Raw genomic sequence first — 8,691 nt, forward strand, 5'->3', positions numbered from 1 at the left:
ACCGGTTCTCAAACATCACGTTGGGATGGATTGTTCAAGCTGATTTATATTGGATGCAATCCACATCCTACGGAGGTCAGTGGGAAGCCTCTCATTGATTTGAATGGATTTGCATATGCTTCTAATGAGCGCGTTCTGAATCTGAGTGGGCTTGTCTTTACGTTGAATGGATCTGTACGGATATTTGCAATGAAAACAGAGCCGGGTGCCAAAACCAGCACCAGTTGATACTAATACGCTTATGAATTGACTTTCAAGCTATCTCTGTCACAGAACTCAAAAGGTGGTACTCTACTTACCTGGGAGTAGGGTGTGGGAGTGGGAGTTACTCTTGAGTAGACATACAGAGGATTGCATTGTCACACTCATGTATATGGTGGGGAACGACATGTGGCGTTGTTGGACTCCAAACTCCATCAGCTCCAGCCAGCAGGACCAGTGGTTACAGCATGACGGGAGTTGTAGTCCACCAATGTCTTGAGGGCTGCAGCTTCCCCATCCCTGGGGTAGCAGCTTAATCCTAGAGTCTGATACATTTACTCAGAAGTAAGTCCCACTGAGTTCAGCGGACTATTCTTCCAAGTAAGAATGCGCAGGGTTATAACTTTATACATTACTTGAAAGTAGGATCCCAAGGAGACTTACATCTAAAAGTCTGTGATTAGGACTGTCGTATAAAGTACAAACTATTTTAATTTATTGTTGATGCTTGGTTTAAAGGGGGGAGGGGAACCTACTTTGCATACTGGCCAGGATCCTTCGTGATGAAGGTCGTACTAGAAATATAACCAATTTATTAATATATTCCTTGTTTATGTCCTGCGAGAGATAACAGGCTGCAGTTCCTTACACACATTGAACGTTCCAATGCTCAGCAAACGTGTTTAGGGTGTGACTGCGCGCGCAGAGAGAGGTGTCACGCTCTCCCCGCCGCTCTGAATGAAGTCCAGGTGTCTCCATTTCTCGAGCAAATGCAGAATAGATGCCTCTTGCTTTTCGAGGCAACAGGGCTCCTGTCACCTGTCGTGGGGCACGATCCGCAGCCGTCCTTTCCAGGGGCTCAGCAGTGGAAAACCAAGCAAGGAAAGAAGGGTGACGCCATGGAAAACTGCCTTTGTTCTCTATGTGTTCTTTTCCACTAATTATTCTGCACCCTGTGACAATACAACGGTTAAGGATAGATTAGTCGAAATCACCTCCCCCTTCTCCCAATAGAGTGCCATTTTCTGGCCCAGGCTTGTGTTTTTCTTCTCTCTCTCTATTGCACACACACACACGCACACGCACACTTAACCGAGATTTCACAGCTTTGAACTTTGGACAGACCAAGCTTCCCCTTTGTTGTAAGTTTCAGGTTTGCGATAAACGCCAGATACAGAATTCCCCTCCCCAGCTCTCTCCTCCAGTCTTCTGGCTTCTACAGCCAGGTCTGAAAGGATCCGAAACCCACTGGCTGGTTCCATTCTTTGCAATCGCAGTGCAAGCCCATAACCTCTACTCAGAAACAGGCCCCAGTGAGTTCAATGGAAGTTACATCCCAGGTCACTGTTTGTAGGAACGCGCACCTCCCCTCTCCCCGTGGCTGTGCGTTTTTGGCCTAGATTTTTCAGGAAGCAAGTTCCACTTCCAGGTAAACAGGATAGTGGATCTGGGAGCCCCCAGCAGGTTTTGTAATTGGTGCAGATTGAATGTAGGTCCGTTGAGCAAGACTTGGCCTTTGCCATCCATCCACTGCACTGTCCACCCCCCCCCCCCCCCGCAGACGTCAAAGAGGCCTCTTGCACAGCCGTCGATTCCCCGCATTTCATACAAGGGCACTGGTATTATTTTTGTACAGGATTGCAATCTAAGGGCTTAGATCCAGGTATTCCAGCTTAGCTGGCGTGGGGATGGAGCTGCTGGATCGCAACCCTGAACACATTTCCTGCGTTCCATTCTAAATCAACAGGCTTGCTTCTCCTTCTATGTACTGTATAGGAGGTTTCAGTGGAGCTCCTTTCAGGACGAGCGTGGCAAGTAATTCAGGTTCGTTTCCCATTCCCACGGATGTCAACAGAACTTACCTACACCATCTCAGTCCTCTTAGGATCCCATCCTTAACGGGATTCTTTCAGTCGCCTCCATTAACCTTGAGCAGATAAACCCTGCACAAGTGTTTGATTTTTAATAGTCCAGTAAATATTTATCTCTTTTCCGGATTAAAAAAAAATGATATATGTTATGGCACAAGATAGGTAACTAGCCAACTCTTCTTATATTTCTCAGCTCCCCATTTTGGATTTCTCAGCTCCCCATTTTGCAATGTTAATTTAAAGAGCCCGGGAAACTCCTCCTTTGAAATATATTAGAAATTTGGAGAGCTGTTGCTAGGTACTGAAAACCTCCCCTCTGTGTTTGTTACCATTGTGTTATGAGACACTAGGATTCAGCTGCAATACATTGCAGCAACTGGTTGGTTGCCCGACAGCATATATGAGCAAAATACGAATATATCTACTTGGAAGCTAGCTCCACTAAAGAAGTATATGAGAGGTTATGGTGTTTTAAAAATGGTGTGTGTGTCTTTCACGGAAAACCAAACAGAGGGTAACCCAGCCTTCAGAGTATGGCATCAATCTTCTTCCCCCACTACAAGGAGGACCACAAAAAGAGAGACAAGAATGGCTGGAGAATATATTCCAGCGACAGCCACCTCGAATGCTTTGCAACTTTTTTCGCGTTTCCACTGGAAACCAAGCGCTGCAACAGCTGGAGAGCAAACACGGCGCGTTTCAAGGAGGGTGAAAACTCACATCGCTCGGCAAATTTAGCCGCCAGTGCAATGCACTTTTGCTTTGGAGTAAAACGCCACTGAGCGGTGGCAGTTACTTGCGAGTAAATATTCAGTAGGATCGGGATGTCGAGCAAGCATAACTATATTTAGAACTACAGGCTATCTCTCCTGGAAACCCGATTATTTTTAATGGCTGTCTTAAATCGATGCTAAACGTTACTTGGCAGGAAAATCCCAATGACTGACGGACTTCCAATGAATGGGTTTAGGACTGGGGTGGGGAACGGGGTCGGGGACCAGCCTGGTCATATGTATTCCACCTGCTGCTGTACTAGGTTATCGGGAATGCATTGCAACTCTGGTGAGCTTAAAGACCCGCGAAGAGGAAGGCAGGAGTGCGGAGTGTTTAACGGAAGCATCAGATAAAATGCATTCTCCCAAATAGATCTTTTTCTCAGTGGTTGACCGTTGCTCATTTTCTGCAGTGAGCCTGAAGCAAGTTCAAAGGATGGCAACAGAGTCATTCGGAAGCTTTGGCTAACCTCACCGAATTTTATTCTAAACCGAGAAACACAACAGAATACTGGATAGCAGAACTAAAAAGGCGCAATCCGCTGCCCACGGAATCAGCAAAATTCCCAATGGGTGCTAGAGGTCCAAATAATAATTGATTATTATTATTATTATTATTATTATTATTATTATTATTATTATTTGCATCAATCAAAGCTTAATGATGCTATCTGTATACCTTACAGAAATCAAGCAAATATTTCTATTATTTACCCATATTCTAGCTCTGGAGAGGAGAGGAGCAAAGCCTTACGATTCCAACAATGCAATTTACATGGCAGCAAGACATGTCTTCAATAGGATTGACTTCCTAGAAAGTGAATATAGGGGTGCACCCAGCAGACTCGAGGGGGAAATCTTTTCCTTTGCACGCCTCTATACTCAGGGAGTTGTTGCTCTTGGGGAGGGGCGCGGGGGGTGTTGTCTGTCCCTGAGGAAACCTCCGAAGGGGCTTCCCCCAGCAGCCAAAGACAACAGTTGATTCTGCTGAGAATATTAGAAGGTCTAAGAGGAGGCAGGGTCACAACAGGCGACTGTGGGGAGGAATCAGTTACGCGTTTTATCTAAACAGAAACGAAATATGAAATGACTGGAGGAGTCACGCCGGATTTCAGCTGTGAGCACTGTAAACGACCGTAGATACACAAACAGAGTACACAAGCTCGATTGTTGTCCTCGTTTCGTCCAGCTGCAGCGGCACCATCTGAAAAACAGACTCTACCAAGTCTTCACTTTTATCACTAGGTCGGAATTATATACGCTGACAAATCAGGGAAGCGCATTCGAACCTCCCTCCCCTCTTAACACTACAACCAGGCTACGATTTTTGAGAGAAAAGTTGCCCTTTGATGATGATGATGATGATGATGATGATGATTTGCCCAGATCCCGACGGGCTTCCAAATCCGCTCGAATCTTACTCTGGCAACCAGCTCAAAACCTTTGGACACGATCCTAAGCAAAGATAAAGACTGGAGAGAGTTAAGCAGACGCATTTAGTTTGCCACAGAAATAACTGGATAAATTTGACCAAATAATGCCTATTAGCTAGAAGAACGTCCCAGTGAAACCAACGGGGCTTTACTTCCAAGGCAAAGCGATTGGGACGGAGGTGTGAACTTCCAAGGCTGTGAATTCATCGCGCCTGGATATGCGAACTGCCTTTTCTGTTCACGCAACGAGGGTAGTTAAAAGAGTCCTGGCAAGGTGGGGTTTGCCGCTCGGCTTGCTTCTGTACTAATAGGTTGCTTAATAGCCGAGTTGCTATTTATTCTAGCCTCATTAATCGAGATTAGCAATATGACTTCGTGAATGTTCTCCAAGTGATTTGCCCCACAAATAGATCCAGCAAACAGACTTCTCACGTCCAGGATATTTGATGTCGAAGTCAGATTTTCAGCCTGGGCCTATGTATGTTTACTTGGAAGAAAGCCCCACGGAATTCAATGGGGCTTCCCTTCCAAGAAAGTGTGCAAGGAACTGCAGGCTTGGGGGCTAAGTGAAATGAACTGCCTGTCACCACCCCTCTCAAAAACCTGGTCAAGAAGAAGTATTTGAATGTCAACAAATCCACACATTCCAGCCTAAACACATCATGGGCTGTGGCTCCAGTTCAAGCAAAGGGGAGTGGGGAGACAGCATGAATAGATCTAGGGATATTTTAACCCCCTGAACCCTGTATGCTACTATTCCTTGTTTTTGTGAGCAAAATTCTGCATCAATAAAAGGAGTCTGCAACCAATATCAATTATGGAAATAAAATATATCTGTGCGCTTTTTATTTTGTTTTCAGAGCCATTATAAATTGCCTTACCTGCTCCTTCGGTGTCACCTGAGTTATTGGAACTACTTGAATGGCTGACTGCTGAATTTTGAGCCACGCAATTCATAATGCAATCCGCTCTAGTGCAGGGATTTGATCACTTTGATGCTACACACAGCTCCTCATATGTAGCTGTAACTCAATGAATGCAAACAAGACTTTCACCTGACAATAGAAAAAATAGCTTAAGTTTTGTTTATTCTCTTATACTTATATCACACCTTTCTGGTGTTATGGAACCCAAGCTGCTTTTCACATGGCATTAACTCAACTAAGACCCACTTAACTGCAGCAAAGTGGAAGCCTCAGGTGCCTTAGGAACACAGGGACCTGCCATACGGGGTCAGTCCATCTAGCTCAATGTTGTTTACAATGATGGGTACCCAGTTTCCAGGGTTTCAGACAGGAGTCCTTCCCAACCTTACCTGGAGATGCCAGGGACTGAACTGGGAACCACCTTCAGATCATAGCTTGTCAAATGTCTTCCTCCTACTTCTTCTGCCCTGAGAATCTGGGCAAATGATTGGGATGAGAGAATATTTGGCCGTTTTAATTTCCCCACTCCCATCCCCATGGTGTGTGTGTGTGTGGGAATTTATCTCGGAGAGGATTTTCAAACAGGCTGTGTTCACCATGCGTATGGTTTTTGTCCAGCTTTGTTAGACTATGTCCCACTTTTTCTGGCTCTGCTCCATTGCTTTGAAAAGCAGCCTGCCATGCAGAAATGAAGCCAGCTTTGCCAGGTACATTTCTGTGCACCAGGCTGCTGTTCCAGGCCTGAAAGGGCAAGAGAGAAAGCAAGCAAGCAAGCAAGCCTTCCTTAAACAACACACAGACCACAAATAAGGTTAATCTATTACGACGCAGGTTGGATTTCTCATGTGTCCTTAATAAATATTAAAGAGGAGGAGCCCTTTCAGGACTGAAGCAAGCACCTAACCTTTATGGGTGCTAGCACCCCTTAAAGATGATTGAACAAGGCCTCTAAAATGCCCTTATAAGTGCTAGATTTGGTGATGGCACATGGAGGTTAATGGAGGTTAATTTAAACAAGATCAATTGGCAGCTTACCTGTCCTGGAATCCCCTGGCACCAAACTCACATTACAGAAAGAATGAAAGGCACTCTGCAGGTGCTCAGAGGCACACCAATTACCGTACTTCCCTTGTTTCAGACTGGAGCTATGGCGCTGACAAAGATTTAAGAGGCAAAAGGATGATCTCCTTTGAATCTGATTCCCCTGAAAGGGAAGGCTCCAATACACTTGTCACCCATAAAGGTTAGGCGCTGTTTCTTCCCAGCCTAGGGTTAACCATCTCTAACAGCAACAGGGCAGACAGAAATTCTGCAGGTGATTTGATCACTTTGATGCCTTTTAATGAAAGGCACTCTGCAGGTGCTCAGAGGCACACCAATTACCGTACTTCCCTTGTTTCAGACTGGAGCTATGGCGCTGACAAAGATTTAAGAGGCAAAAGGATGATCTCCTTTGAATCTGATTCCCCTGAAAGGGAAGGCTCCAATACACTTGTCACCCATCAAGGTTAGGCGCTGTTTCTTCCCAGCCCAGGGTTAACCATCTCTAACAGCAACAGGGCAGACAGAAATTCTGCAGGTGAAACTTTCCCCTAGTGTAGTGTGAGGGAGAAGGAAGAAAAGTCTCACTGGCTGAATTTCAACCCTTCGGAAAGGGCATGAACTGCTTTTAAGAGAAGCTTTTAAGAAAAGCAAGCTGGCCCTCTCAGGCCTAGCTTGGGTCTGCTCCATCTGGGCTTCAGCTGCCAAGCGCCACTCCTTTCACAAAGGCCCAAGGAGGGAGAGCACTGGCCTGCCTCACCCCGAGGCTGCTCCTGACTCTTGGGGAGCCCACGCAGCCTTGCCAAGAGCCTGGCTGGCAGCAGCAGCAGCAGCAGCAGCAAGAATCTGGCCCGGGCCTGGCCGCGCTCCTGCCATTGTCAACAAGGCCTTTGTGCCTCGCCGGCTTTGAGCTGCTCTCCAGTTAATCACCTCAAGCTGCAATGGACCGCGGGCAGCAGGAGCAGCAGCCTCAGCCAGCCCGCCTCGGCCTTTCTTCTCCCAGCCAGCCAGGCAAGCAGGCATTTAAGCGGACATACATTTCCTCCCGGTACTTCGCAGAGGCGCGGGGAATGTCAACAGCTTGGTAACCAGGAGGGAGGGATGGGGGGACGGGGGTCCCTCTCTCCTCTCTCCATAGCGACTCTCCGCAGTGACCCCCGTTAGCATGAAAATAGCCTCCTCCAAGCGACGCGGGGAGTCTCTAGGCTGGGGGAGGGCAGGCGACGACGCGCTCGGAGACAAGCGCCCTCCAGCTTCTGCACCCAAGGAGGGCGCTTTGCGCAGGACGCGCGGAGGTGGCTCCACAAGCCAGGAAGGTTTTTTTTTTTTGGGGGGGGAGCTTACATCCCAATCGCCCATCAGGGCAGGAAAAGGAAGATCAGTCCGTGGTGCCATGGGGGAAGGGGTCTAGGGAGGATGCCCAGGGGCTACTCAGAAGAACCTAGCAGGGCTGTCTTATTTGGGGCAAAAGGGAAGTAATGCACTCGAGCATCCATCCCCAAAGCGCACGCGGGGAGGGACTATGGAGTCTAGAGCCTAGATCGCCTCACTGCATCACTGCTCAGCATGGAGGAGGGAGATTACCATTAAACAGACACGTGTACAAGACCCAAGGTGCCACTGAAGAGTTACTCTTTTAAAAAAAAATGATAATATGTCATCGGTGGATGTTTGGGCCCTGACACCGGAGTCCCAAACGTGTGTGTATGCCGTATACAGTATATATTAATTCTGAATTAAGTCCGACTGCATTTTATGCATGTTTATACAAAAGTCAGTTCTAGTGTTTGATGCATTTTTCAGAGAAGTAACTGGGATCGCATAGGATTGGATGTGGGCTTTGCGACCAAGCCTGTCGAAGTAAATTTCACTAAATTCAGTGGAAAGGACTCCCAGGTAAGTATATGCACAGCGCTTCAGCCTTCAGTTAAGAAAACACACCCAGAATACCGGAGTTAACTTTCCACCAAGGAGAACCTAGCATTGGGAGAATTTACTCTGAATCCACACAAACTGCGCTCCAGGAATTCTCCCCCAGGTTTCTCATAGCCTAAGCGAATGGTTTATAGATTGCAACTGACTAGGATCCTAAAGTAGGATCCTCTTGAACACATGTTTTCCACATAACTCACTTCTAATAAATAACTTTAGGACAACACCCTATTACTCTCCCTCTAAACAGGAAAAGTAAGGCAGCAGTAGAGAGACAGTGTGGTGTAGTGGTTAAGACCTGGGCGACAGGGTTCAAATCTCCACTCAGCCATGAAGCTCACTGGGTAACGTTGGGACAGCCGCAGGCTCTCAGTCTGACCTACCCCGCAGGGTTGTTGTGAGGTTAAAATGGGGAGCTCCTTGGAGGAAAAGGTGGGACATAAAGAATATAAATAGATGCAATATATTCCCACTTCATTAGGAGTAAGCCTGACTGAATTCATCAGGACCTACT

This window comes from Podarcis muralis, chromosome 1, assembly GCF_964188315.1.
Source record: "Podarcis muralis chromosome 1, rPodMur119.hap1.1, whole genome shotgun sequence".
Lineage (NCBI taxonomy): Eukaryota > Metazoa > Chordata > Lepidosauria > Squamata > Lacertidae > Podarcis > Podarcis muralis.